Genomic DNA, 7163 nt, shown 5'->3' with positions numbered 1-7163 from the left:
CAATGAAAACATGCATAACTAGCTATGAAATTAGGAAGAAAGGAAGAGATGGTGAAATAAGTAATTACTAGATTACATAGTTAGCTAATGTTTTGACAATACCAAAATTTTCTATCTCTCAGCTACTCCAAACACTAGTTTTTGACTTCCTTATGCACAAACTATACTAAACACACAAACCATAATGTATAGCACAAAAAAAAAATGCTTATGTTGAAGAAAGTAAAACATATGATCTATTGAATGAAGGAAATAAAACCAAGTTCACTCACATTCATTCAACTTTCAACATTAGCACATTCATTCCATACACTATACTTCAACTAAAACTTAATGAATAGAAAAACTTAAAATGAGCTTAGAGTCACACATAGTTTTCCTAGCTACCAAGGTTTTCCCAAAGTAAAATTTGTTGATCTTATTAACTTCATAAAAGGTTACATTTATAAGCCTTCTCAAAATGGCTAGTTACATGGAAGATTTATTTGCAAAGCATCTCTAAACAGAAAGATTAAGAATAGGACAAGCTTGAATCATTATCTGTTATAGAGACTGAAAAATGCCAAGTAAAATATTTAGGAAAGAGAAGAGGGAGAATGGTATATGTCTAGAAAAGCATCAGAACATCATGCCTTTTTAGAAGTAACTAACCTAGCTCTATAAGCTTTCATAGATCTACTTTCTTTGTCCAACTCTTTGACATCTAGAATGATGATATTGTCATCTTTGACCATGAAGTAGTCATGCTCCTCTGTTAGTTCATCTATTATGGTAACCCTTGACTAGAGTTTCTCCATTTCTCTCCTTATGATTGCATTTGCTACTAAGAGCTCCTAAATCTTGGACACTCAGAAGTTGAGGGGTTTAATAGCTTCATTGACAAATGCCAAGAACTTTGATTTTATTATCTTGATGCCTACAAGCTTGCCATTAGTGGACACAAAGGACTTTGTGTGCAAGATCTTCAAATATTAAAACAAATTTTCAATGACCTTTTGCACCAAGTTGTGCACATCCTTGAGCTAATTTGTAGATCTCATGGAGCTTTCTATAACAAATTCCAAGGATTGCTTCCACCAAAATAGTGACTCCTTACCAATCTTCAAAATCTCGTGAGCAATGGGCACATTTATCTTCATGTCTATCACTTCTTGTAGAAGGGCCAATTTCTCTATCCACTTATCTATTTCCTTTTGTATTTTTATTTGATGATTTGAAGTCACTTCCCTAATCTTGTGAACATCCAATACTAGGCTTCCCAAGTTTTCAACCAGTTGAGGGCCTTGAGCCTTCATCTTATCCACCCACACTCAACCTAACTGCCCAAATTGCCTTTATTATTGTAGCTTTAGGATTAAGTTCTTGTTCTCCTTAGAATTCAAGTCAAATTGACTCAAATAATTGCTCTCAAGTGCAAGACCTTGTGTATTTCACTAACTCTTAGTTCAAGGCCTTCACTATCTCCTTCTTTTCTCTAAGCTCTTCTAGCTTGTGTTCAATTTTCTCATTAGTTGACTCCCAAATGTTCACCATGCAGTCATGAAATAGGATTCCAAGATCCACTATCCTGATATAGAAGTCATCCTTTAAGATCTCATGAAATTTACCTTCTTTATGTGGCTCAACAATCTCAACTAGCAATTGTTGAATCCATAGCTAGTGCAACAATCATCTTTTACTTCCTTGCCTTCTTGGATGATTGAGAGGAGGTGACTTATGTGATCAAGTCCTTTGATGGGGTTGCATCCTCATATATCCTCTTCTTCATATCAATTATCTCTTTGATTCATGACTCTGTAGAGAGAACATTGATAGTGGATTGCATTGTAGTGGGATCAAACAACTTCCTCGAGATCATTGGAGGTTGCTTTCTCTGAGAAGCTACAAGTAAAGTAGTGACCTTAGTTATCAAAAGGGCTAAGGCATCCCATTGCTCAGATGCATATTGGTCTTGTCTATCCATGGGGTTAGTATCACCATCCAAGTTGATGACTTGAACAGGGCAAGATGGCTTGGGCACTAATTTCTCTTGTTCCTTCCCCACATCCTTGTCATCCTCCTTCTCCCCAACTTTTTTAGTGTTCAAAAGAGAGCCAACTCCATAGGTAGGATTGAGTGGCACATTTTTTTCCAGAGGCTGGTCTCCACCATGGCCAATGGACTATGATGGACCTACAGATGTTGATGTAGTGGCTGAGGTGGTATTTTTTATGGTTGACTCGGTGACTTCAACTATTACTCCACTTGTAGAACTAGTACTTTTGGTCCTTGTCTTCCTTGCTTGGGTCCACTCCACCCATTTTTTTGTTCTCTTTATGTTTTCGGGTGATTGGGTGAATGAGTTAAGAATTAAGCCTTCTATAAAGATCACTCAAATTGTAGAATTTGAAGGATGTGTTTGTAAGCTCTTATAACTCACTCTTCAGGCCCATCAACTTATTATAACTAGTAGCTCTAATTTCCATTTGTTATGATTGCACAGGATGCAGTTCTCTATAAATAGTCATTTAAGTATACTTGAAGAAAACAATTGCATGCAATTCTAATGAAAGAGCTTTAGGAATTAGAACATTGGTGCCACATGAATGAAAATAAGTCTGGCCAATGATTATAATGGTAGGATTTGCATTTAATTCCATGAGTAAGGGCTATTTAAAATTTCCATTCATTTACATATAAAATACTAAGTTCTTGAAATCTCTCTTACTTTACTTAAAGTAAACTGATATGACTAAGAATCACTTAATGACACAAATTCTTTACCCTTATGGGAAGTGTCTTATTTTGCTTCAAAATCTAGAATATAGATATACTTAATAATATTAACACATATGGGAGATAGAGAAGCACTTATCTTTTCTACAAACCCATTTTCCTTCTATTTATAATTGTAGCACGATGAGTAATCCTTTTGCTAGCTTGTGCACTTCATTCTTTCACTTTTCACCTAAGGCTTTTAACACTACATTTTCATTATATCAAGGTGGCATCTTAATAACTAACTTATTTGGAAGTATCTTTTGAGAATCTATGAAGGATATTCACATTTTAGAGTAACTTGAACTTCTGTTTTCAAGTCCTTTAGAGAAGTGGTCTTCTTCATTGCCTTGGGAAAGAAAACACCTTCCTCAACAAAATTTCCTAGACTGGAGCACCGCAAACATCACTTTATTCTTTCATCTCAATGTGATGGCCTTGAAGCTATATCTTGAGCATACCTTACTAATTAAAATCCCAAAAATGGTTCATTCAAAATCATTCTCACACTATTTGATCATTGGGACTGAGATTTGGCTCAAGTTCATACATCCTCAGAAATAGAACTAAACAACTTCATTTCCATGAATATGCAGTAGAAAAACCATAGATTTGTGTTCCCTTGTAGCACTTGATTTTACCTCCATTAATTTGAATGAGATTAATTCTAACTTTGATGCACACCTTGCTAGGCCTTTCCAGTATGACATAAGCATACTCTCAGCTTGTTAATCATTATCACGGCTTCATCCTTTGAATACACACTTGATAGAGTTTGCTAAAGGAGAAAAATAGCTCAAAAGCTCTGACTCCATTGGATATGGAATGTTAGGGAAAGATAATAGATAATGAAGTGTGTAAAAACTCAATTCTTATAAAGAGGATGCCAAAATGCATCCCAACCATACCTACATCACATAGACCCTATGCACACCAAAAAAATAAGAAACTCGCTTGGGTGATGGGTAAAGGTAATGAAAGGGGGAACCGGAAAACAAGGAAAGTAGAGTACTTTGGGCAAGATGATAAACAAGTGAGCTATGGACACATAAACATTATACTCACTTTCATATGAAAAGACTTCAAGCATTAAGGGGGAAAGGCAGAAATTTGACAACAATTAGAAAAGATGTGGAAACCCAATCTAGGCATCAAAGACATGTAGGTCATGATGACCGATGCAATTAGGTTCCCTAAGTTTAGTATAGAAAAATTTCATCTGTACTTTGGCATAACTACTGGGATAACCCCTAAGTGCAGTCTTTTAAAAATAGACAAGGGTGATACGTTGTAGATTCTTAGTGTCAAGTAGGACAAGCATGAATTCTCTAAACAGTTAAGATTAACAAAGTATACCCATAAGCAAGGAAAAAAAGGAAAAAAATGCCTCATGTCCCTAGTCCTCTAGTCCATGATATCCTCAAAAGAGTATTAGGGAGGGAACACTTAGCAAAGAAATCATCGTAGACAACACACAAAGAAAATAAAGTCAATCAAGTCTTAGCAAGTTTAATATTTAACTGTGTTTGTGTGTGTGTAATTCACATGACTATCTCTCTTGGGCTCAAATCTAGCAGTGAGAAATATCATAGCATCCTAAGTTGTAACTAAGGTATTTGAAAAGTATTTAGAAACACTTGATGTCAAGGGAGTGTTGACAAACACGGTTAGACAAGTTTTCCAAAGAAGTGCCAATGTACAAAGAGACCTTGATAAGCTAAGAAGTTATGCCCCCTAGACCTAGACGTGAGAGTAGGATTCCAAGCTAGGCAAGGAAAGGTGAAGTGAGTGAGCACAAAGTAGGACTAATAGACATAGGTGCAAGGGTCTTAAGTAGTGCTAGTTTCCTAGTTTTCACCACTTGGTAATTCTTTCAGGACCTTTTATAAAAAAATTGGATTTTTAAATTTTTTGAATGTTTTGGTTATACATCAAAGCACCTATTCCTAAGTTTTCACTATGTTTTTTAGGACATTTTATATGTTTTAGGATTTTTTCAGCATCATAGAATATGTGCAAATAGTTGATTCATAAGAGCCTTAAGCATAGAACTTCTTTAAATGTAGGATATTGATAGGCTCAAAGAGTTGTTCTCTCTCAGGTGTAGAAAGTTGATAGGCATTAGATTTGAATGTGGCGGTAAAAATGTAGGGACCCAACCAATTAGGTTTGAACTTACTCTTCTATTATTTTTAATATTGATTGTTGAGGTTTTCTCTAAGAACAAGCTCACCCATTTGGAATTCATAAGGATGGGCTTTCTTATTATAATTGGTAGACATCCTCTTCTAACAAGCCTACATGTGGTCAAAGGCATCCTTTTGGTGCTCATCTAGAGTTTCAAGCTCATGAATTCTCATAGACCTATGGTTCTTATCAATGATTAATCCATGTAAAGAGACTCACAAAGAGGGAATCTTAACTTCTAGTGGGAGGACATCTTCAGAATCATAGACTAAAGAAAAGGGCATAGCCCTCGTATGAGTTTGTATGGTAGTTTTGTAGGCCCATAATGCCAGATTAATCTATAAGTTCTAGTCCCTTCCTAAATTATGAATTGTTTTATGCAAAATCTTCAACATTTTCATGTTTGAGGCCTTAGCTTGGTCATTCCCTTGGGGACAATATATTGAAGACAGAGGTTGCTTATTTTAAACCTTTTCCAAAGTTGTCTTAGGTATTTATTTTTAAACTACTCCCTATTATCAGTGATTATGGCAAAAGGAATACTATAGTAGAAAATGATGCAATTCAGTATGATAAGGGCAACATATTTGCATGTTGCAATAGATAGTGAAACAACTTCAATCCATTTTTTGAAATACTCAATCACTATGATTATGAACTTATGTCTACTAGAGGAACTTGGATGAATCTTGCCAACCAAGTCAAAGGCCCATTGCTAGAAATGCTAGTGTGTGATAGAAGGGATGTTCACAACCAAAAGTATGAATCAAGTTGCCATATAATTGATGCTTCTTATATGATTTAGTATAACTGACAGCATCATCTTGCATAGTCGGCCAATAGTAACCTACCCTAGGTAATTTTCAAGCAAGTGCAAGGCCATTAGAATGTGACCCACAAATACTATAATGGACTTTGGCTAATGTCTTTTTAGACTCATCTATCTCTAGACACCTAAGGAGTGTTATGTCTAATCTCTTTTTGTATAGGTCACCAGAGACGAGAGTGTAGTGAGAGGTGTTACGAATAAGTTGGCATTTTCTATTTCATGTAAGGTTTTCACAAATGATTTAATCACACAAGTAGGAGAAAATATGACCAACAATAGTGTAAATTATGCAGTCATCAGGGGAGTCACAAGTGAGATGGTTCAGTTCTTCCACCAAGAAATCAAAGAACGATTCGTGTTCTTGTAATTAAAGGAGGAATCATGACCAATAGCAGTGCAAATTATGCAGTCATGGGGGGAGTCATAAGTAGGATGACTCAATTTTTCCTCCAGGAACTTAAAGAAAGATTCATGTTCTTGTAATTGTAGGATAGATGTCAAAGTCACCATAGCATCAACAACCTTATTTTTTGCACTAGGAATTTTTTGGAAAGAAATAAATGTGAATTGATTTCTTAAGGCATCAATCAACTTCTTTTAAGGTATTAGCTTATCATGTTTAGTTTGGTACTCATTATTCACTTGATTAATGACAAGTTGGGAATCTCCATAAATATGCAGTTATGTGATCCTCCATTCCAGAGCTAGTTTGATTCCATTAAGAAAGGCTTCATACTGAACTATATTATTTGTGCATGGAAATAACAGTTTGTAAGACTTTGGGATGGTGTAGCCTTAAGATGTGACAAATAGAATTCCACCTACAACACCATTTTGAGTGTATGACCACCCATCAAAAAAAATCTTCAAAGTTCTATCAATAATGTACATAATAGATGCATCTGGGAAGTCAATTTGTATAGGAACACTATCCGTGATGGGAAATTAGCCAGTTGATTGGAAATAGCTTGTCCTTTAATGGCATTACATTTGACATAATGAATTTCAAATTCAAAAAGAATCATCATCCATTTTTCTAGTCTATCCATAAGTGCAACCTTACTCAAGAGATACTTCAAAGGATCAATTTTAGCAATTAGATGTGTGGTATGAGTGAGAATGTAGTGGCAAAGTTTATGTGATGCAAACACTATAGCTATGCAATCTTTCCCAATATTAATATAGTAAATAGTATAAGCAACCAATGTGTGACTAATGTAGTATATGAATCTTTCTTTCTCATTCTCATCATGTTTTGCTAAAAGAGTTTCTAGTGAACATGCAGTAGCTGATATGTAGAGAATCAAACATTTCCCTTAAATTGGAGGCATGAGAATAGGTATTTTTGATAAATATTCTTTGATTTGAACCAAAATTTTCTCACATTCTT

This window comes from Cupressus sempervirens, chromosome 4 (genome assembly GCF_028749045.1).
Source record: "Cupressus sempervirens isolate cs-2001-9-10 chromosome 4, ASM2874904v1, whole genome shotgun sequence".
Lineage (NCBI taxonomy): Eukaryota > Viridiplantae > Streptophyta > Pinopsida > Cupressales > Cupressaceae > Cupressus > Cupressus sempervirens.
The sequence above is the reverse complement of the archived record's forward strand: the minus strand, read 5'-3'. Positions refer to the sequence as shown.